Here is a 25,061-nt window from a genome sequence, read left to right as displayed (position 1 = left end):
TCCCTGCCTCACCAGCAGCAGTCCATGATGGGGAAATGCATGATGAGCAGAGGCACATTATTATATGTGGATTTGTGGAGGTGCAGGACACTATTGTGATGCCAGCCCAGCAGGTCAGGGGTGGAATACCTGGGGAATGCTCTATCCAACCAAATTTAGACCACAATTCAAAACACAGGAGGAGGCCCAACAAATCGCTGCAGAAAGTGAAGGGAGCCAAGTCTGAAACCAATGGTAGGTGGAACCTGCTTTGGCCCTAAGAGTGTGTGTGTGTGTGTGTGTGTGTGTGTGTGTGTGTGTGTATCATCAGTGCTATTCACTGACTACCACAGATATTGGGTGATAGAGATGAAACCCTGGGTAGAGCCCTTGACCTGCAATCTAAGGAGCCAGTCCAAGTGATTCACATTTATTAGCAATTCAGTCAAGCCAGAAACCTGCTGGACATCAACTCTTTTGGAAATGGCTACAGCCCAGTGTCCACACTGAAATGAAGTTAACACACTATCACATGAAAACCAGTTTAGTGTAGTGGTTAGCATGTCTGACCTGGGCCTGGTAGACTTGGGTTCAATTCTCCACTCTGTCATGAAACTCACTGGATGATTTTGGGCCAATCATCATTAGTTTAACCTACCTCACAGGGCTGTTGTGAAGAAGAGAAAAGACAACATGCAGCTTTTTGGAGGAAGAGCAGGGTATAAATGCAATACAATAAATGCTGAGGTCTATTCAGGAGCAGCTTTGCTGCAGGGTGAAGTTAGTCACAAAATAGTTTCTATTGTGTCTCTGAAGTTGCATACCGGCTTTGTCTTTGGTTGCTCTTGTTTATCACCCTCATCTCTGGCAGGTGCCCAGTGGACACATTCATTCCCTCTGTGGCACACAGCAGCATTTTAAGCAGATACCTGTAACCCTAATGATGGCCCTTTAACGAAGAAAAGGCAGCTAAATTAAATGCGAATGGCATATTACCACACTTGTTTTAAATTGATATTTAATTAAAAAGTTAATTATTAATTAAGTTTATCAATCGCACATCAGTTGTTCAATAGAAAAAGGCTCATTCATTTAATTATCTGCGTGCAACCGATAGTATATGCTTTTTAGCCAGGCAAGGTTATCTCTGTATCTCTTCTAATTTAGATCAGTTTAGCTTCTAATCTATCCAGAGTGCTTCCTTTTGCAGGCTTTTGATTTGATCTATAAATGTTTACTTACAGAACTGTTAGGTATTAGAGGCTGATCAAATAAAGAAAAGAGCATTGGCTGGGTTGCATTACATTTGCTTACAGAGCTCTGGCATAACCCTCCATTAGAAAGAACAGCTAAGGGATCCCTCCCCCCCCCCACTCCGCCTTTTCCTTTCACAGTGTGCCTGCTGTAAAAGTTTCAAAGAAGATAAACATCCACCCAGAAAGTATGTTAATAGTCCAAACAAATGGGGATCTTCAAAGGATCGCAGAGGCCTGACAGACGCCACTGCAGGGGTAAACCTTCGTGCTCCCTTTTGCTGCTTAAATGATTCCAGGGCAGATCACAGTGGCTGAGTCGGTCTCCTGCAAATGGTGCAGTCTAGCTAGCAATGGTGGTCAAATGTTGCATTTGGGAAGGGACCCAGATCAGGGGCATATCTAGGGGAGAGGGGGCCCATGTTCACCCCTCTCTCTGGTGACCCCTCGGATAATGAAGAAAATAGGGAGGGGTGGAGCGGGGGGGGGCGGCTCAGGAGCAGGGAGGGGGTCCTTTGAGCCCATCCATTCAATTATAGCTATACCCCTGGCCCAGATGACAAACAGGGATCCATTTCAGATTTCAGCAGAAGCAGCAAAGTTTGGGGGTTTGTTTTGTTTTTTGTTGGCGGGGGGTGGGAGGGGATTCAGCAGAGAGCCACAGGCCTGCTCTTGGGCAGATCAAGGTGAAATTGCAATGAAGTTGTGCATCTAAGAGACTTTGTTGCATTTTTCAAAAAACATTTTTAAAATGTCACTATCCAATAATTAGCATGATGGACCCAGGGCAAATATCACTTTCCTCTTTTCCTTTTCCTTTCTTTTTGGAAGCAAAGGGAGTTGTAGCTTTGGCATGAAAACTTAGTGCAGGGGTGGCCAACCTGAGACTCTCCAACTGTTGATGGACTACAATAAACTGCAGCAGGGGATGATGGGATTTGCAGTCCAACAACAGCTAGGGGACTTCAAGTTGGCAACCTCTACCCTAGTACATAGGCACATTTCCAATGGTTCTTCAAACATTCAGTGTTAATCCTGTGTGGCAGGGCTGGTGGTAAGGTAACACACTCATAGAGGCTGTTCTCACAAGCAGCCAAGCTCAGGTTTAAGCAGCCAAGCTCATGAGAACCACCGAGATCCCCACAGATCCTGGTGTTGCTGTGGTGCTAAATCCAGCACCGCAGCCTGGCTCCTAGTCGAGGTTAAGGGCGCAAACATGCCTTTAACCCCAGCTCTTGTCCCCTGGGGGACTCCCCCTGTGCACTGCACCTGGCACACGGTGCACTGTGGGATTGACAGAGGCTGGGACAATGGGTCCCGGCCTCTGTTTACCAGCACAGCTGGGGTGGGGACAGTGCAGAGTTGCTCCCACATCCGCGCTGCTCCCAGCAAGCATCACTGGTCATGTGGGTGTGTGGCTTGCGTACTGCCAGGTTGCAAAGGTTTGACTGGTAAGTTGAACCCTGCCTTCCCCACCACCTGCCCAACCGCACACATGGTCATGTGAACAGCCCCATAGTCTACAAAATCAACTTCCATAGACTGAGGGGAACATAAGGAGGCTGGGCGCAGACAGTAAGTGCAATTCCATCCCCCAATTTCCATACCTTCACTGAACATGTGATTTCATGAGAAGAGAGCTTTAACTGTTGACAACAATGGTTGCTCCTTAAAGGACCAATGAGTTGGCTTGAGCGGGAAAAGAATAATCACATGTGGTGAGAAACCAAGGGCCCTTCCAGATGGAGGGCTATTTTGCAATTAACTTCCATGGGTTTCTACATGACTTTTATGCAGAAAAGAAGCTTCCAAACTAAGCAGTTCTCACAGGTTTCTTTTGAAGCACTATTTTCCACCCACACTGAGGGGCAGCAAACATTGCCAGTTGGTGGTCTGTACCTCGCCTTGTCCCACCCACTGTCCTCACCTCTGAATTCTGGGTTTTTAAAATTACTTTAATTCTGCTATTCTGCACTTCCTGTTCTCCAAACTTGGGCAGCATTTCCACCCGCTTCTGCCAAGACTTTCATGAAAGCAATACAACAAAGAGAGTTTGATGTGGTTTTTAAATGTCTTATTCTCTGGACAATGTTGCTGCTTGTTAATTAATCACTTCCTCAAATAGTTTCATCTCATGGAATTGACCCCTTTAATGAATTGGTTGCAATCCTATGCATCTTTCCTGTGAGTAAGCCCCACTGAACATAATAGAATTTATGTTCAAGTAAATATGCATTGACTGTGGTGTTGAGACAACTTCTCCCTGCCCCTCACCCCATGAATAAAACAAAACAAAACAAAACAAAACAAAACAAAACAAAAAAAACCAAACCAAAACAAAACAAAACGTGCTGTTTGGCTGCAAAACTGAGAGGAGGAAACTTGCTACCTTGAAAATGTGCATGGTGCAAGGCACCATGAGAGGGGCAAGGTGCCAGAGGCCTATCTAGGGAAAATAGCGCCTAGGGCAATCACTGAAATTGCGCCCCCTGTCCAAACATCTGACATCCATCTTTCAGATAACTTTACCATAATATCAGCTGAAAAATACAAGTCAAGCTCGTTAATCTTTTAATATTTCAAAAACTATTTAGCAGTGAATGTAGCCAGACGAAAAAATACTGGAAAACTACAAATTTCAGTATGCTGGGGCTCATGAAATACCCAAAGACTATGTGGAGGTGTACTTGGAAAACTAAACAGAAGTGCCTGTCTAATTCTCTACTCACTTCCCACAAGAAGCAAAGTAAGAGCAAATGAATACAATCCTAGCTCATAAGCTTCAGCTCAGTATTCACAAGCCCTGATTCTCTGTACATAGTGCCAATCTGAATATGTGTACAGTGACTTATATTACATTAAATTTAAAAAATATATTTTACCTATAGCCCCTTCGGGGGGCTTCCTAAATGCCATGGGGGGCTGCAAAGGTTCCCCCTCCCCCCGCTGGCTTCTAGGGCCTCGCAGGGACCATTTGAGCATGTGCGGTGGCCATTTTTTTTAAAAAAAAAATTTTTAAATGGCCACTGAAAACAAAATGGCTGATGCATATGCTCAAATGGCCTCTGTGAGGCCTGGCATGGCCTAGGGCCTCACAGAGGCCATTTGAGCATGTGCAGTGGCCATTTTGTTTTCGGCAACCATTTCTTAATTTTTTTAATTTTTTAAAATGGCGCCCCCTTCAAGTGGCACCCGGGGCATGTGCCCTGCCTGCCCCACCCTAGATATCCCCCTGGGTGGGGCACCAGAGCAGGCTGTCTAGCTGCTGGTCCTCAGTAGGAACTATGGCTGGCAGATGAGAAGATCCAGGGATTGGTATTCAGCTTGCTAATCCATCTTGATTGGGGAGGGGGAGGTTTTTCACTGGAGCTTGGAATGGGTTTTCGAGAATGGTAGGCAGTGGTGCCTTTAATTAATGTAGTCTCTGGTCACAATAACAGGTTAGTGAAGAGACAGAGGGATTGTCACAGGAAATGCCACTGTTGAGCATCCTGAGGCAGTAGTAAGATTAAAGGGCAGTTTTCATGGCAAAGCATCTCAAGGCTCTGGGACCCAGAAAAGCTGTGGATGGTGCCCTGGGGTGGTCCATAACATTTTTTTTGCCTGAGGTGAATGACACTAATGATGCCCCACCCATTTGTGAGTGCACTCACCCATGGTGCCAGAGGGGTTGGTTCTTGCCATGCCCTGCACCTCTCCTCACATCTGCAGCTGAGGCAATTACCTCACCCTGTCTGATGAAGCTTCTGCTGGTGGATTGCCTGCCTCACTCCCTCAGAGCCTTGTGGCCTGGGGAATGGTAGAACAGGCAAGAACTCCCTGGTAGCCATGTGGCTCAGAGTTGCTTGCTTGAGAAAGGAAGGAGGACATTGTCATACTGGTGACACTGCTTCAGCCGAGGAGTGTAGCCACACTGTGGCTGACTTAGTTGAGTTTACATGTTGCAGATCTTGTTAATTAGTTAACAAGGCTGTGACCCGAGTTCCTGTGCATGGTCTCTTATTTTCAGATGTGGGTGCAATAGCTTGCACCCATTACTAGTATTCAGAGGCATATTACCTCTGAACATTGACTGTGTGGGATCAAGGTAGGAGGAAAGGCTGTGTAGGAAAGCTTTTCCTCCTACTTTGGTCAAATGTTGGGTAGAACAGCACTGTCCTACCCAGCTTTTCCTCCTACCTTGATTCCACTCAATCACTTCTCCCTGCCCCCACCTAGCTGTTTGCTCCTGAAAAACAGCTGAAAATTGGTAGCACATCTAGCTCTCAAACCAGGGTAGGACACTTGTCCTACCTAGTTTTGGGTTGTGTGAATGACCTCACTGACTGGCAGTAGCTCTCTTGGGTCTCTTTCCCAGCCCTCTCTGCAAATGCCAGGAATTGAATTTAGGACCATCTGCATGCAAAGCATGATGTGCTCTTGCACTAAGCTACAGCTCCTCCCCAAAGATTTTCCTATTTACCCAAGCTCTTAATGAATTGGTAAGTTGTTTTTATTGCATCTCACTGTGAACTGTCTTGGAATTTTTTATTTGAAAGGTGGGATGTAAATGTTTTAAATAAATAATTTCTATGTGCCTTTGGATTAGTTAGCTCTGAACTTGCTCCTCTCTCTCTATAGCAATGAGATCCATGTTCTTCTCTTCCTTCCATATCACACCATGCAGACTATTTATTTATTTATTTACCGCCCATACTCATGTCTCTAAGCGGTTTACAACAGATAGGTTAAAACATTAGTTAAAGCAGAATAAGTGAAAGAAAAGTTAAAACATTAATTAGAACAAAATAAATCATAACAGAAAGATTGGCACATTACAACAATTTAAAATTTTAAAACATTTTAAAACAATTTTAAAACTATTAAAACTCTATTTAATTAAAAGCCTGGTTTGAACAGATGCATCTTTAAAGACTTTTGAAAAGTTGTCAGAAATGGGAAGGCTCTTATTTCAGCAGGGAGTGCATTCCAAAGCTTCAGGGCAGCAGCAGAGAAGGCCCATCCCCGAGTGGCCACCAGATGAGCTGGTGGCAACTGCAGACGGACCTCTCCTGATGATCTCTATGGGCGGTGGGGTTCATAACGAAGAAGACATTCTCTTAAATACCCAGGGCCTAAACCATTTAGGGCTTCATAGGTTATAACCAGCACCTTGTATTTTACGTGGAAACTTATTGGGAGCCAGTGTAGCTCTTTCAATACAGGAGTAACATGTTCTCTCCGAGACCAACCTGGCTGCCGCATTCTGGACCAACTGTAGTTTCCAGACCACATACAAGAGCAACCCCATGTAGAGCGCATTGCAGTAATCCAGTCTGGAGGTTACCAGCTTATGTACCACTGTCCTGAGGTCATTTATCTCAAGAAATGGACACAGTTGACGTATCAGCTGAAGCTGATAGAATGCACTCCTGGCCACTGCCTCAAATTGAGACACCAGGGAGAGGCTTGGATCCAGAAGCACCCCCAGACTGCATACCTGTTCCTTCTGGGGAAGTGTGACCCCATCCAGAACAGGCAGATCAAACTCATCTCCTGAGTTTCATACCCACACAATGAGTACCTCCATCTTATCTGGATTTAGTCTCAGTTTGTTAACCTTCATCCAGCCCATCACCACCTCCAGGCAGGGATTTAGGGAAGTTATGCCCTCTCCTGATGATGTTGACATGGAGAAGTAGATTTGGGTGTCATCAGCATAGTGATAGCACCCTGCACAAGCGGTTTCATGTAGATGTTAAACAATATCAGAGACAATATGGAGCCCTGAGGGATACCATACAACAGTTCAGATTTTGTAGAACAACAGTCTCCAAGGGACACCATCTGGAACCTACCTGATAGGTAGGAGTGGAACCACTGCAAAACAGTGCCTCCCACTCCCAACCCCCTCAGATGCTCCAGAAGGATACTATGTTCGATAGTATTGAAAGCCACCGAGAGGTCCAAAAGGACCAACAGAGTCACGCTTCCTCTGTCAATTCCCAATTGGAGATCATCAATCAGGCCAACTAAGGCAGTCCCCCAAAAGCCAGTCTTAAATGGGTCTAGATAATTAGTTTCCTCCAAGACTATTTGGAACTGGGAGGCCACCACCCTCTCAATCACCTTGCCCAGCTATGGAAGGTTGGAGACAGGCCTGTAGTTGCTCAACTCTGAGGGATCCAAGGCAGGCTTCTTCAGAAGTGGTCTAATAATTGCCTCCTTAAGACAAGGAGACATCCTGCCTTTCCTCAGAGAAGCATTTATGATCTCTAACAGGCTTTCTACTACAACCCCCTTGCCAGATAGTATAAGCCATGTTGGGCAAGGGTCAAGAGAACAGGTGGTAGGCTGCACTGCTCCAAGCAGCTCATCCACATCCTCAGGAGTCACAAACTGAAACTGATCCAACCAAATCACACAAGAGGAGTCACTGGACACCCTCCACATCAGACACTGAGGTAATTGTGGAGTCTAAGTCGGCCCTGAATACGAGAGATTTTCCTCACAAAGAATTAATTAAACATGTCACAGCGGGTAATTGATGGTTCCAGATTCTGATTCAAGGAAGGAGGGACACTTACTAGCCCTCTCACAACCCTGAACAACTCCGCTGGACGTGAACTTGTGGATGCAGTACAGGCAGAAAAGAATCGCTTCTTTGCCACTTGTATTGCCTGAGCATAGATTTTCAAATGCGCTCTATGTTGTAATCCATCGGATTTGAGTCGAGTCTTTCTTCTCCACTTGCACTCGAGTCTTCTACCTTGCCGCTTCAGCCCCTGTAATTCTTCTGTATACCAAGGGGACAGTTCTGAAGTGGGTTGGAGAGGACGCTTAGGAGCTATCTTGTCTATTGCCCCAGTGAGTTTGCTGTTCCATTTCTCCACCGGGGCATCAACAGGATCATCAGCAGAGTCAAAATTAAATCCCTCCAAGGCTTCTTGAAATCCTACTGGATCCAATAACCTTCTTGGGTGGACCATTCTAATAAGTCCCTCACCCCTGAGAAGGTGGGAAGTGACCGTGAGTCCAACCTTAACCAGATGGTGGTCCGTCCATGACAACGTGAAAATCACAGGAGTCCCCACCCATGGAACACCACCCTGATCAAAGTGAAAGACCAAATCAAGCATGTGACCAGCAATGTGTGTCGGTCCCGAGACCACTTAGGATAAGCCCATAGTTGTCATGGCCGCTATGAACTCCTGAGCCACCCTGGACAGATTGGTCCCGAAATGAAGATTGAATTCCCCCCACCACCACAAGCCTGGGGGACTCCAACACCTAGTCAGAGACCAAGTCCGCCAGCTCAGTTATGGACTCTGTTGAGCCCTACTGTGTGATCAGTACACCAACAGAGTTCCCAATCTATCCCTGGTCCCCAAACTTAAGTACACACATTCAATATGGTCCGACACTTCCACAGGGATCCTGAGAGATGTTATTCCTATAGACCACAGCCACTCCACCTCCCCACTCAAGGTCCCTCACCCGCTCTTCAACAGAGTACCCTGGAGAGATAAGCTGGGACCAGACTGGGCCACCAGCCTCCCCCAACCAGGTCTCCATAATACACCAGATCGGTGCCTTCATCCAGAATCAAATTGTGGATGGTTTCTGATTTGTTCTGGACCAACCTGGCATTACAAAGGAGCAAAGTGAGGTTTCAAGGGTAGTTGACACTGCTCTCCAAGGTGGAAGAGTTGGCAGGACAGCCAGAAGGGGAAACAGCTATTAGTTTTCCAGTTCCCCTTCCCCTGTAATGGCCCGCTGACTTGCCAACGTTACTTCTTCTGTTCCCCAATTGCCACACCACAATCAGTGCATACGCCCCCTGTCTCCCCATCTCCAGATAAGCCCAGACACATTATAAACAGGACTAATTAAAACAACACCACCCAGGACTAATTAAAACAGAAGCCACACTATTAAATACCTGCAGCGCAGCAACAGGCCTCTTCATTTAGAAAATGAAGAGGCCACTCAGGGAGAAGAAGTGGGTGTTGTTGTTTTTTGGAGTGTACACATTTAAATATACATCCATGCAACTTGTTAAAAACTGGAGGGGGGGGGGGAAATCTGGGCTAGTTCAGACCAAGCCATTCAAGCAGCAGCATATCATCTAAGAAGCACATGGTCAGTTACGGGTCAGTTTGGTACATTTCCTAAAGGAAACACTCTTCCCAAAATCAATGTAGGTCTCAGCTGAAGTATTTTGAAAGGGAGGAGCTTGGGCTGAGAATGTAGAAGGAGACTGGAGAGGGTAGAACTCAAGAAAGGGATTATAGGACTGGCTTGTAGCACTCCCACCTGCCATCTCTGTTTGCAGAGAAAGAATGTTATTTACCCAAGTCTTAGGAATGGAGCAAGTGATGCATCCAAATTTATTATAACAGATGTGCAGTTAAGGAACAATTAATTAAAAGATCCCAAATTATGAAGGGCCCTATCTGTCAGAATCTATGTTTTATTTATCTGTGGAAGGAGACTGAGAGGTCATTCACATGACCTTAGCTGTGGGGCTGGGGAAAGACAGGAGAACCTGCCTTCCCCCGACATGAATGACGGCTTTCTTGGACTTTGCCACACCACGCACCCACATGATCAGCACAGCAACAGAGTGCCAAGGTGGGATTGGGAAGAGGAAGTCCTCCCATATCCCAGAGTGCACTACAGGAGCAGTGAAGCGGCTGCTCTCAGAACTGCAGCCACTCCACTCTACGTAACTACTCCTTCCTCCCGCTCGCTGCCTAAAATGGCAGCAGCCTGGTGGTGAGCCCAGCTACCTGGGGGTAATGGCACATATGATCGCCTATCAAGGTAGAACCTGTCAGTTCATTCTACCTCAGTAAAGAGCTGGGTAAAAAAGCAAGCTACTCAGGTCTGGAGCAGCCAAAACCAGAGTGCACCTGGTGCTCCAGATGACATGAGCTGCCTGGGTTACTCCAGGTTACCCCAGGTAGCTCGTGTTATGTGAACACAGCCTTAAATGGTGTTATATAGTTGCTACAGAAACCAGAAAGGACTGTCCCAAGAATTCTTCAAGAAGAATCATGCAGTATATTTCAAATTCGCTCCACATCAGAGATTATCAATACTGCTTTGAGGAAATAAGTTTTCCTTCTCTTCTTCCAACTTAGTAAATGTCTTGCTTACGTAGTATACTTTACTTTCTCCAAAATACTCTGAGTAGCATTTTATTCAGGGACAGCCTTGTGGGGGAAGTTAGTCTAAGAGACAGTGGCTGACATCCAGAGTAACCAAGCTAGCTAACAGTTCACATTGTGCATACTTCAGGAGAGAGACAATTTTAGTTGATTTCCCCTTCCCTCTGAAGCCAACTGTGACTCTCAAAAATATGTTCCTGAGGGCTGTGCAACCCTTAGAGACATATTCTGGGAATCACATTTGGCTTGAGAAAGAAGGGGAGATTGAATAAAATTGTGCACATATCATCACTGCACCAGCGCTTCATTAATCTCGATGTCAGCCACTTACTTGCCTAAGGCATCCACAGAGCTCCATAGCTGAATGGGAATGTGTACCTGGGTTTCCTAGAACCCAACTCTCTAGTCATTAAACCCACCGCAATTACTCTTAAACGGGTATCTCTTCTCTGCTCCATAATGTCCAGGGACAGCTAGCTAACTCTAGATAGCCTCTGATAGGCTATCTCTAGATAGCCTCTGATAGGCTATCTAGATAGCCTCTGATAGGCTAACTCTAGATAGCCTCTTGGGAATTCTGCTGAATCCCCCTAAAATTATTTAAAGAAAAAGAAGTCTAGACAAGTAGCAACATTAATTATTAATTATTAATTATTAATATTATTATAATATATTGCTGCTGTTGTTGTCAACTGCACAAAAAGTACTGGTCTGTGTTTGAACTTTCAGATAATTAAGCTAATCCAATTGAATCTTCTTTTATTATTGAGTTTTCTGATAGAAAAATGATTCAAAATTACAATGGAAGTCTTCTGTGGGCAATTTTAGCCCTAAAACTATTGACATATGACAGACTAGATGATCCATTAGTACCTTTTCAACAATAAGGCTCTATAATTTTACAGACGTGACCTTCTTAATCTGCAGTTTTGATCCCCTGGCAATTTGTTACAGGCTTATCATTCCCTATGGGCTTCGTTGTCTATTGCAAACAACAGAACCCATGTGCAACATGCCTTGTGATCAAAATGTAAATGCACAAGAATATCTGAGGTCCACAAAACATGAAGAGATGCCAGGACAGGTGGCAGTGGGTGGAATCTGCAAAAATAATGCAGATTATTAGGTCTGATCCCATGCTAATAGTAGCAACATGCAGTTTTTAATGAATAGGAGGGGCAACTCTAAAAAATAATCTTAAGCAAATTTTGAAAGAATAAACACCGGTACAGTATTAATTCTTCACTCACGGTCAAACATGTAGGCCTTGACTGTTAGCAAGGTCCAAATTAGAAACAATTCTAATTGGAAACTGGTTTTGGGGGAAAGGCAAGTTTAGAACCAAATGACGATTTGTGAGAAACAAATTGGCTCAGTTGTACTCATAGATCAGACTGACTACTGTTCTATGGATTCCTGGTCTGGACCATTTACGAAGCCCTAAAATTTCAAGCTGTTAATGAGCTTATTACTTGGGTCTTGTCACTGCCCAGCAATGCATCCAACACTTCCCAACTTCCCATCTCCTATCTTAAAATGAAATAATAATCTTGGGGAAAGAGGAAAAATTACGAAGGCCTATACATTGCTTTCTGAGATCTAGAACAACAACAGTAGATTTCTCTCTCACACACACACACATAAATACATACACCACAAGAGAAAGATATAAAGCATCATAGTCTCTTGCTTATCCTTTGGGGAATTCTGTCAATCTACAAGTTTGTTAACTTCTCACAGGGAAAATTATCCCCTCCACCGTCTCTATCTACTATTATTTGTATGGTACCAGGATTTAATTTAGAGATTATTCCCATACGCCATTTTTCACCCATAATACACAGGTGAATATGTATTTTAAAAATAAAAATGATAGAACATTTTGTGATAAGGAACCAAAGAAATCAAGGCTTTCCTGGAACTAAAACCCACTGAACTCAGTAGAACTTACTTCTTGGTAAACATTTTTTTTAAACTTTTTTTCTTTTTTAATGTCGCCCCCCCCTAAAATTTGTAGACCACCCCAAACTTCCATTTTGTGATTTACAACAACACAAAACATTAAAAATGAAAACCTTAAAACAATGTAAAACATGCATAGGATTCAAACATGCAATCTCCCGACGCTGGAGCTTTCTTGAACAATACATGTGAATTTTGCATCCTGACATAAATTAGTTCATAAAATATTTTCCCCTCCAGGAATCAGACCTCAGATTGCATCTTTCTTAAAATATGAACCTTACCTTTTCTGGGAAATTCTGTATCTTTCCATTGTTCTTTAAAAATTGAGCACAAGCATAACATCTCCAGAGTATTTTCTGTAAATATTTGAATAATGTTGAATTTATTTGAATAAATTTGCCTTAGAAGTGTTACATATCCTCTTTGGGCTCTGCGTACAGGTGCAACTGTACAATGGGATATTAGCACCAGCAGAGGCCAGGCTAATTTACTCAGTTCATCAGTCAAAAAAATCTGAAATGAGGCTTTATGAATTATTATTTTTTAGGAAAAAAGCTGTAATATCAAATTATTACATGCAGTAATGAGTTCTGGGGGAATGTCTAATGAAAACATAAAAATGTAAGAACAGCCCTGCTGGATCCCTCTGGGGAGCCCACAGGCAAGAGCTGAGGGCATGCCCTCTCTCCTGCTGTTGCTCCCCTGTAACTGGTATTGAGAGACATCTTGCCTTTGAGGTTGGAGGTGGCCTATAGCCACTAGACTAGTAGCCACTGATAGTCCTTTCCTTCATCAATTTGTCCAAGTCCCTTTTAAAACCATCCAAGCTAGTGGCCATCACCATATCCTGTGGCAGATAATTCCATAGGTTAATTATGGACTGTGTGAAAAAGTACTTCCTTTTCTCTGTCCTAAATTTCCTGACCTTCAGTTTCATGGGATGACCCCTGCTTCTAGTATTGTGAGACACTCTCTTTATTCCATGCATAATTCTATACACTTCTATCATGTCTCCCTATAGTCACCTCTTTTCCAAATTAAAACCCCCAGATGCTATAGCCTTGCCTCATAAGGAAGGTGCTCCAGGCCTCAATCATCTTGATTGCCCTCTTCTGCACCTTTTCCAGTTCTACAATGTCCTTCTTTAGATACGGTGAACACAACTGCATGCAGTACTCCAAATAGCCTGCACCATAGATTTGTATAAGTACATTATAATATTAGCATTTTTATTTTCGATCCCCTTCCTAATGATTCCTAGCATGAAAGTTGCCTTTTTCAAAGCTGCCGCACACTGAGTTGACACTTTCAACTATCTGTCCACCACAACCCCAAGATCTCTTTCCTAGTCAGTCACTGACAGCTCAGATCCCAACAGTGTATATGTGAATTTGGAGTTTTTTGCCCCAATATACATCACTTTACCCTTGCTTGCATTGAACTGCATTTGCCATTTTATCACCTACTCAACCACTTTGGAAAGATCCTTTTGGAGCTCCTCACGATCTGTTTTGGATTTCATTACCCTAAATAGTTTGGTGTCATCTGCATATTTGGCCACTTCCCTGGTTACCCCAACTTCTAGATCATTTATGAACAAGTTAAAGAGCACTAGTCCCAGTACCGATCCCTGGGGGACCCCACTTCCTTCCTCCCTCCACTGTGAAAACTGTCCATTTATTCCTATCCTCTGTTTCCTGTCTTTCAACCATTTACCGATCCACACATGAACATGTTGCCTTATCCCATGACTGTTATGTTTACGCAAGAGCCTTTGGTGGGGAACTTTGTCAAAAGCTATTCAGAAGTCCAAGTATACTATGAGGCGAATCTCACAATCAGTGAGACTCGCTGGAAGGGGGTTTGCAGGGAGAGTGGGCTTAGCCCACTCTCCCTGCAGATGATTGGATGGCAGCCCTGGGTGGCCAGATCGACCACCCACATGGGCTGCGGGGATAGGGGGCCGTGCGGCCCCCGGAAATTCCAGGATGCCCCGCGTGAGCACATGAGGCATCCCGGAGAGACCCCTGAGACCTACTCAGGGGTCTACTCATGTGTCATCCTGCGCCACAGCAACACACAAGCAAAAAGATGCAGTTAAAGGAGCACTCACTCTGTTAACCTTGTCTTAGAGAAGGGGTATTTTTGAGGGCTAGCTGCCGGGAGCCACACGGCTCCCATTGCAGCACACGATTGCCCAAAAGCGTTCTAGGCTCCCTTCGCCTGATTTTGGGCGATTGGAAGAATCACCTCTATGTCAACTGGATCATCTTTTTATCCACATTCCTGTTGACACACTAAAAGCACTCCAAAACGTTAGTGAAGCAAGACTTGCCCTTGTAGAAGCCATGCTGGTTCTCCTTTAGCAAGTTTTGTTCTTCTATGTGTTTAATAATTTTGTCCTTAAGTATATTCTCCATCAATTTAACCAGCACAGAAGTTAAGCTAACCGGCCTGTAATTTCCTGGAGGATCCCCCTGGATCTCTTTCTGAAAATCAGAGTTTTATTAGCTATTTTCCTGTCCTCTGGAACAGATCCTGATTGTAGGGATAAGTTACATATTTTTATGAGATCAGCAATTTTATATTTGATTTCCTTCAGAACTCTTCCTTGGATGCCATCTGGCCCAGGAGATTTGCTAATTTTTAGTTTTTCAAGACAGTTTGGAACATCTTCCCTTGTCACCTCTAATTGGCCCAGTTCTCCAGCCTCTAAACCTGAGAAGCTCAATTCTGGAGAAGGTATATGGTCAGTATCCTCTGCCATCAAGACAGATACAAAGAACTCATTCAACTTCTCTGCAGTCTCCTTATCCTCCTCAGTATCATCATCTAGATTCCAACCACCTCCCTGGCAGGTTTTCTGCTTCTGATATATTTAAAGAAGTTTTTGTTATTCCCCTTGACACTTTTAGTTATATGCTCCTCAAACTCTCTTTTTGCATCCCTAATTGTCTTCTTGCATTTCCTTTGCCAGAGTTTATGTTCCTTCCTGTTCTCTTCATTTGGGCAGGACTTCCATCTTCTGAAGGAAGTCTTCTTCCCTTTTATAGCTTCCCTGACTGAGGCCACACTGGTGTCCTCCTGAACTTGGTGGTACTTTTCCTCCTTCTTTGTATACATCCTTCTTGGTATACACACATGAGCTACTATTATTGTGGTTTTGAAAAAGTTCCAATGTTTCTGGAGTGATTTGACCCTCCTAACTTTCCCTTTCAGATTCCTTTTTACCAGTCCCTTGATTTTTGAGAAGTTTTCTCTTCTGAAGTACAACACATCAATGTTGGATTTCCTTGGCAATGCTTGCATATAAGCTGAATTGGATCACACTATGGTCACTATTACATAATAGTTCTACAACTCTGATATCTTGCACCAGGTCCTGGACACCACTCAGGGTTAAGTCTAAGGTCACCTTCTCTCTGGTTGATTTTGTGACTAGCTGTTCTAAGGCATGGTCATTTAGCATGTACAGCAATTTGGCCCCTCTGCCAGTACCCGCACATGAATTCACCCAGTCTATGGGCAATTGAAGTCACCCATTATTACAGCTCTGTCTGTCTTTGATGCCTCTCTGATTTGCTTCTCCAACTCCAGGTTGCTCTCAGCGTTTTGAACTGGAGAGTGATAGCATGTCCTTAGTAACACGTTTCCTTTCAGTCCTCATATTGTCACCCATAATGATTGTGTGGAGGACTCCAGTCCTCTTGGGTTTTTTAGCTCATTTGATTCGATCCCTTCTTTGATATACAGTGCTACCCAAACTCCAATCTTCCCCTCTGTCCTTTTTGCAGAATTTGTACCCAGGAATAACAGTGTCCCACTGGTTCTCATCGTTCCACCCGGTTTCCATTATGCCCACTATATCTATGTTTCCATTAGTAACCAAGCACTCCAGCTCGCCCATCTTGACTCAGAGGCTTCTGGCTTTGGTAGATAAACATCTATATGCTGAGTCCCTTTAAGTGTTCTTATGAGTTTCTTAACTGGCATTAGCTTGTGTTGTCTCCCTTACTGACATTTTACCCTTGTGATCATCTGCTCTACTCCTGGTTCTGCTCTGTCCCCTTCTGCTTTATCGGAAATGTTTGCACCCTCGCACCTTAGGGGATTTTGCTTGCCGAACCAGATACCACCCAGTTCCTCTCAGCAATCCAACAGGATCATGCTAGAGATATATGGACTAAAGCAAGAGGCAAGATTTGCTACATAAATGATTTATTAAGCAGATGGTGCTGTTGTATTTGCTTGTGTCTGAGAGTCCTTGGACTACGCAGTTAAATCCTCTCACTGGTCATAATCAAGGTGTTGCAGATTCTGCAGTCTAGATTCTTCTCACCGCTCTATTGTGTTCCACTAAGGTGGCATCACACATGACTGAAGCCTCCATCCCCTGTCACCTTGACATTTGTAATGCTTTTGTTTGAAGGCTCTTGAATCCCTTATCTCCAGCCACTACCAATTCACACAGTGCCACTGTTGTTAACTTTCTCACATGGGCAAATAAGAAAACAAAGCCATTCTTCTAAAATGGAACTGCTCCTCTGCCCTGTTAATTGTCACCCCTTCCTACTATAGAAGGCTCCTTCTCTTAATCTGTGGTCTCACACAATCTGGTGCCACCCTTTTGCTCTGTTTCCTTAGAGTTTACAACTTGTGATTGTTATTTATGACTTAACTAGGTACTTCTATGGTTCACAGCCATTCTTGTCAATTGCTGTGGGATGCAGTTTATAGGAAGCGTGCAGCGCAGAACTGGGCTTCTTGAATGTGTGAGTGTCTCTCCATCTCTTTAGGGGTGTGTGCGAAAGGTTTAAGAAGAAGAGGAGGTTAACTGTTGGCTTAACCTTTTTAAGCCCATCTGCCTTCCCAAAGACAAAGACACAAGCTCTAAACATGTATTATCTTTTCAGTACATTTGTTTCAGGAGCGGGTCGTGTTAAGCAAAGGTACGCCAGTCGATAATAAACCTGCTCTGCAGTGTCATTTGTGGGCGATTTGAAGGAAAACAGACCATGTAATCAGGTCTAAGGGGGTCTATAATACCAGCAGACGCTAGTGCTGTCAGCTATAGAAAATAATTAGAATGTTATCCCTGTGGCAAGTAGAATGTAAATACATCTAAAATACAACATAATGACATTCTCCTCTGTAAGCCAGGGGATCTGCTTCAAATAAAAGGGCCATTAACACAACAATTAAAGGCAAGGGGGCTGGTTAGGCAGGGAGCCCTCCGCCTGGTGCAGGGTGAGGCAAGTGAGTATAGGGCGTAAATCTTTCGCCATCACAGTCAGGAATGTGACTATTAGCCCTCTCATGACCCGAGGGCTTCCCAATAATGCATCTGCTCTCTGTCAGGGCCAGGGTTGCGTAACACCCTTCTCCAGTGTGCAAAAGCAAGGGACTTTCCCCACAAAGTGGCACTAATGAGAACAGGTAAAGGGGGTGGCCCCCTAAGCGTGGCTCCACACAACATTGTTGCCCCTGGCCTAGAGAAGAATTTAAGCACATGCTCTGCTGCAAGCTTCTAAACTGCCTGGTGGATATGAAGCACTTTGGACATTCAAAAATACTGTATAAATGTTATCCTCTTTTTTAAAAGTGTACACTCAGTGCTCAATATAATTTAGATAGGGGCATTTTTCTCCAGAGAGCAGATGAGCCCTCCCATTTGTACAGGACAAAGGGAGGGGGGTTCAAATATCCAACTAGTATTTTTGGGTTTGTTGTCCAAGTTTAGAGTGCCCAGCAGTTTTAACACTTAAGAAAAAATCTGGTGCAGGCAAGGTATTATTATTATTTATTTACACAGTCAGACAGGTGTTATTGACTGGTTTGTTTTATCCAGAAATCGAGTCCTTCCCAAGGACCTGGGATGGCTGAATTTTATTATCAATGTTTTTGCTGTTATTATAGATATCGTCGCAAAATATAGGCTGTTACCAGTAAAGTTGCTTTTTGTAATTGGCTGATGGTGATTTCTGTGGCCCCTATGGTGTTGAGGTGCTCTTCAAGTTGTTTTGGAATTGTACCTAGGGCGCCAATTACCACTGGGATTATTTTGGTCTTTTTCTGCCATAGCCTTTCAATTACAATTTGTAGATCTTTGTATTTTGAGATTTTTTCTATTTATTTTTCTTCTATTCTGCTATCCCCTGGTATTGCTATGTCGATTATTTTAACTTGTTTTTCTTTCTTCTTGACTACAGTTATATCTGGTGTATTGTGTGGCAGATGTTTGTCTGTTTGTAGTCAGAAGTCCCATAATAGAGAGGAGAGGAGAGCTGGTCTTGTGGTAGCAAGCATGACTTGTCCCTTTAGCTAAGCAGGGTCTGCCCTGGTTGCATATGAATGGGAGAATAGAAGTGTGAGCACTGTAAGATATTCCCTTCAGTGGATGGAGCCGCTCTGGGAAGAGCAGAAGGTTTCAAGTTCCCTCCATGGCTTCTTCAAGATAGGGCTGAGAGAGATTCCTGCCTGCAAACTTGGAGAAGCCACTGTCAGTCTGTGTAGACAATACTGAGCTAGATAGACCAATGGTCTGACTCGGTATATGGCAGCTTCCCATGTTCCCATGTCCCAATATTTTTGCATCTTCATTTTCTACAACTTTTTCAATCTTATGGTCCCACCAATCTTTGGCTACAGGTAGCTTGTATTTTTTGCAGATGTTCCAGTGTATCATCCCTGCTACCTTGTCATGCCTTTGTTTGTAGTCAGTCTGTGCGAACTTTTTACAACAGCTGATTAGGTGGTCCACAGTTTCATCTGCTTCTTTACAAAGGCGGCACTTGCTGTTCGTTGTTGATTTTTCTACTTTTGCTCTTATTGCATTTGTTCTTAGTGCCTGTTCTTGTGCAGCCAGTATTAAACCCTCTGTTTCTTTCTTCAAGTAACCATTCTTAAGCCATTGCCAGGTCTTGGTGATGTCTGATTTTCTGGTTATATTGTGCAAATATTGACCATGCAGTGGCTTCTTTTTCCATTTTTCTGCTCGGTTCTTGACTTGTTTTTCTTGTAGGTCTGCTTTGTTTCATTGGTATTGAATAGTTCCTCATTACTGACCATTTTAAGTGCATCTTCTTCACTGTCCTTTATATATCCTTCAAGTCCTCTTTTCTCTTCCTCTACTGTTTGATGGACTTGCAGCATTCCTCTTCCGCCTGAGCTGCGAGGGAGGTATAGCCTATCGACATCACTGCGGGGGTGCAGAGCATGATTGATGGTCATTATTTTCCTGGTCTTACGATCTAGCGTCTCTAGCTCTGCCTGGGTCCGGTCTATTATTCCTGCAGTGTATCTGATAACAGGTATAGCCCAGGTGTTTATGACTTGAATGGTGTTCCCACCATTGAGTTTGGACTTTAGGATTTTTCTAACTCTCCTGGTGTATTCACTTCCAATTTTTCTTTTAATTTCAGTGTGTGCGATGTTATCAGCCTGGAGAATGCCCAAGTATATGTAATGTTCTTTCTCTTCCAGGTTCTTGATGTTGCTTCCATTGGGCAGTTCTATTCCTTCTGTTTTTCTTATTTTTCCTCTGTTCATTATTAATGCAGCACACTTGTCTAGTCCAAACTCCATTGCTATATCACTACTGAATATACGGACAGTGTATAGCAGTGATTCAATTTCTGACTGGGACTTTCCATACAACTTCAGATCGTCCATGTACAGCAGATGGTTGATTTGACTTGATGTTTTAGATGTTTGGTATCCGAGGCCTGTTTTGTTTAGTATTTGTGAAAGTGGGGTCATGGCGATTACAAACAACAGAGGAGATAGTGAGTCCCCTTGGAAAATGCCTCTTCTAATGCTAACCTTTCTAAGTGTCTCGCCATTGGTTTTTAACTGTGACCTCCACATGCTCATTGCTTTTTAAAATATAAATATCTGAATGTTTTTGCTGACACCAGTTGTTTCTAAACATTTTAGTATCCACAAATCGAAGGCTTTCTTGTAGTCAATCCATACAACACTTAGATTTGTTTTTCTTCTCTTGCAATTTTCTAAAATCATTTTGTCAATCAGCAGCTGCTCTTTTGTGCCTCTGGTGTTCAGGCAATTTCCTTTCTGTTCAACTGGAAGCTGTTTGTTAGTTAATAAGTGTTGCATCACTTCATCTGCTATTATTCCAGTTCATAATTTGAACATGGTTGGCAGGCAGGTTATCGGTCTATAATTACTTGGAACTGCACCTTTTGCTGGGTCTTTCATGATGAGATGAGTTTTCCCAGTTGTTAGCCATTGTTCAATATCACCTCCTTGAAAAATGTGATTGAACTGTTTTGATAGTTGTTTATGAAGGCTTGTTAGGTGTTTAAGCCAAAAGCCATGCAGTTCATCGTCGCCTGGCGCAGTCCAATTTTTAATTTTCTTTGTTCTTTCACTTATTAATTCTGGTGTTATTATTAGATCTTGCATTTGTTGGTTACATTTTTTGACCTCTTTCATCCAGCCTGCTTTTTTATTACAATCTACTGGATTGTCCCATAATTTCCCCCAGAATTGCACTGTTTCTTCTTTATTTGGTGTTTCTAGGTTTCTTGCAGTTTCTCCTTCTATGCTTTGGTAGAAACATCTCTGATTCGACTGGAATTGGAGATTCTGCCTGTGTTGTGTAATTTTGGCTTCGTATCTGCTAATCTTCTTTGACACTGCTGTTATTTGCTCCTTTATTATTTCCAGGACTTCTCTAATTTTCCTTGAATCTAGGTGGTATTTTTGGATCAGATACTGTTTGGTGTTTTCATTCTTCAGCTTCTTGTCTTTCATAACTTTCAGTTTACTAGCATCTGATCTAAGCCTGGAGATTTTATTTTCTAATCTCATCTTCCATTTAGGTGATGTACTACTTTCTTTTTTTACAGGTCCACTGATCTGATATCCGAGCTCTTATGTTGTTATTGTTGCTGCACTGTACATTAGTTGGTTTGTTTCTTTCAAATTATTGGTTGTTATTTCTGCAAGTGCTGCATTGACATCTGTTAATGCCTGAGCAAGTTGTTTTTTGGCAACTGTTTTTAGAGCTGGAAGTCGAAGTCTGGTGGTTGTTTGGTTCATGTGCTCAGTTATTTCTTGCTTTAGTTCTTGTTGCTTTTCTGTTAAACGGCATTTGGGTTTTTGAGGTGAAGGGAAAGGGAAGGTTGCCTGGTTTTGATTTTGAAACAGTTCAGCAACAGTGGCATTCTCTATTTCCAACACCTCCTCCACCTGCACCTTAGCAACTGCTTCAGTTGGTGGTAATTCTTCTTCCATATCTTGAGCCTGTGTTGCTCTTTGCAGTTCCTCCAGCTCAACTCCTGTGAATACTTTATTTCTTATTATGAATCTTCTCTGGTCTGCTAGCCTTTGTTCTGTTATTTCTGTATCTGGATGCTTCTCTTTCCAAATTTGGTACATTCTTTTTAAATAACCTCTTCTAGTTGGACTAGACTTGTAATAGCAGGTCATTATTTCCTTGTTGGCATTTTTTGTATATTTTTTTCAGTTAAGCGACGTTTCTTCTAGTAACCTTGCAGTCTCCAGCCCTGGTTGCTCAACTGAAGATCCTGAGTCCTGTTGCCCACTTGCCACCAGATGTCCAGGGACTCCAGCACCTGGCGCGGTCCTTGTAGACCCAGGCGACGACCGATCCGGTATAGATTTATTAAAGTTACGTCTCACCTTATTGTTGATGGGAGAGGCACTCTTTGTCTGGTTCCTCTGGTGAGACCTGTCCAGTATGGTTGGACCTCTGGCAAAGCTCTCACATTCCTCAGAGCACACAAGCCCCACAACCATGCTAATGTAGTGCCTCACTGGGGGTTATTTGTTATTTATTATTATTATTATTAATAATAATAATAATTATTATAATAATTATAATCCATATTGAATGTGTAGTATATCAGAATGAATGAAGGAATGGCAGGGAGAGCAGGATTTTGAGGCCAGGCCCCATCCCCACTCAGACAAACCTTTGAATTGAGCCTATGCACAGTCTGCATCCTGCAAAAATGCAGGGTAAAGATCAATGGGATAAATCCTATGTGCAGACAGCTTGAACACACTTAAACGCTGTTCAGAGATTCAGCTGAGCACATGGAGGTTTTGGGCGGGACCAGCAGATGCAATCCTACTCCACACATTCCATCACATACATGGATTTATAGTGTGAAGAGAACTAAATAATTGGTGGTGGTGGTGGTGGTGGTGGTGGTGGTTTCCTTGTCTAATGCTTGGAGCAAGCAGTCCACATTTTCCTTTAAGTCCAGACAAAATGCACACGTGCACACAAATCTAGACACAGGTTGACAGGCCAAGTGGGCTAAGAATTCTTCTGTTAAGCAACCAAAAACCAGATCATAGACTCTTGTTCTGTATAAAAATGTTTCCTAAAAATAAGATACATGGGACATTGAAATCCAATGGCCTCTCCACTAAAGCACCACTATATAATAACAAACAGAAAATATCTTGTGCTGTTCAGCCAAGCAAGAAAAAAAGTCCGAAAATGACTATCAATGGGAGAATGTTCTCAAAAGAAAACGCAAGTGTCTTCACTTTTCAGCATGTGATATATAACTTTCTTCCTTTCCAGGAGCTGTGAGTCCCATCTGGTTCCTGTTTCTATTTGTCTGATCTCCCAGAACCCTCCAAAAGTCATAAACATCAGCCAAATATTCCCCCAGGCATGGACTCCTTTCCAAAATAACCCATGAAATGGCATTTGGGGGGGCGGGGCGGGGCTGATTTGGAAATAATTCCTAGAAGTGTGCTGCATTTATTCCCCCAGCAACATTGTCTCTGCTGTCTGGAGGCTCATGTTAAAAGTTTCTCCACCTGTTGCCATTGTCATTAGCACAGCCAACACCCATTCCCATCTGGTAACATTCAGCAACCAAGAATTCAGAATGAACTATAAATGATGATGCTGGCCTCCAAATCCAGCAAAGTTGGATGAACAGTCTGCCAACTCTCATGTTAATTTTTCTTATTCACAGACCCCCCAAAAGTGTTCTTTTCTGTGGTTTATCTAATCCACTATTAATTGATCCCAAGTTAATTCCCTGCATCTCCACTTAAAGGGGTCTCAGATTGCAGAGGTGAAAAGCCCTTTGAATCCTTGAAGAATCCTTGAAGCCCTTTGAATCCTTGAAGAATTTTTGATTGAATAGCAATATTGAGCTAAATAGACTAGAAATGTGCACGAACCAGATTTTGCAATTCAATCTCAAATCAATTTGTCAAAACAACAGCCGTTGCCTGCTCTTTTGACAAACCAAATAGAATCTATTTGAGTGATTCGGCCATAGGGAACAATGAGGAACTGGAAACATTCCATTGTTCCCCATGGGTAAGTCATAGGGACACTAAAATGGGCTGGGTGGTAGGGCACGATGGGTACTATCTACCACCCAACTCATAATAGAAATGGGCAAGCAGGTGATTTTATAAAAAATAATTAACTTTTCCATAAAATCCCCATAGGATCCTATGAGAGTTTTGGGGAAAGGTTAAAAATTGTTTTAAAACTACCCACTTGCTCATTTCTTTTGTGGGTTGGTTAGTAGGCAGCACCCATCACATCATACCACCCAGCCCACTTTGGTGTCCCTAGGACCTATCCATGGGGTGATTCCAGTTCCCCATTGTTCCTATGACCAAAACAAGCAGAGTGCATACATTTTGCAATATTGCCTTGATATACACTGCAGAGAATAGAAGTACAGTCCCTCCCTACACAGAACATCACATTTTGCCAGAACATCACAGTCCAAAAATGGCCAAAAAAAGAATTACTGACCCAGAATCCACTGCCAGCCACAGTGCCTGCACTGCAGTAACATCACTGGCACAAGTTGCTCTCTCTCACACAGTTATGACTTCTTACTTAAGCATTGCAACAGCTGCCACAGCAGCACCCTTAGCAGCCAGGAAACATAGCCATAAGCGCAACTAGAACAATGTCTTCAGCCACATTTTGACAGAGTATACCTTGCAATGCAGATTGCAGAGCAGACCAGAGCAATGAGTGAAACACAGTTTAGTTTCAAGGCCAGATGTGGGGCTCATCTCACAGCAATCACCAAGAAAATATCACACACACACACACACCTGAGCTGCCACGTCCATTTTTCACCACAACACCATCTCACAAACAGTCCAAACCACACCTCAAGGAAGGCACCCAAGTTCTGCCTTTGTTAATCTGAGATCCAGCAAAGCTAGATAGTTAATAATATAGCAGCAATAGCACAGCATATTATACTCAGTGCTCAGAAAAGAAAACCACAAAATCATACCTTCCTTAATTCTCTCTTTCCATCTCTTGATTTATCCTCATCAAGGGCACACTAAGGACTAAGTTGCACGTGACATGACAACAATTGATTTGTATGATAACAAGCCAACCAAGAAGCAAGGAGATCTTAAGCCAATTGGAAGCCAGTGCCAGAACACCAATCAACAAGGAGGGAAAGCCCAGACTCAAATCAATCCGAGCTCAAATCAGGGTAGATTCGATTCAAACTCAAATCAGGGCCTTTATTTAAGGGTGATTCAATTAATTTTCAAATCACTTGGATCAGCCTGATTGGAGTTCGAATCAATCTGACTCGAACAGATTTGCACATCTCTAAAGTAGACCAAAGGTCTGACTCAGTAGAAGGCAACTTAATCTGCTCAGTTGATTTAGCTCCTTATGATAGGTGGGAGCTAGCCTGGCATA

This window comes from Hemicordylus capensis, chromosome 2 (genome assembly GCF_027244095.1).
Source record: "Hemicordylus capensis ecotype Gifberg chromosome 2, rHemCap1.1.pri, whole genome shotgun sequence".
Lineage (NCBI taxonomy): Eukaryota > Metazoa > Chordata > Lepidosauria > Squamata > Cordylidae > Hemicordylus > Hemicordylus capensis.
Note: the sequence above shows the minus strand (reverse complement) of the source record.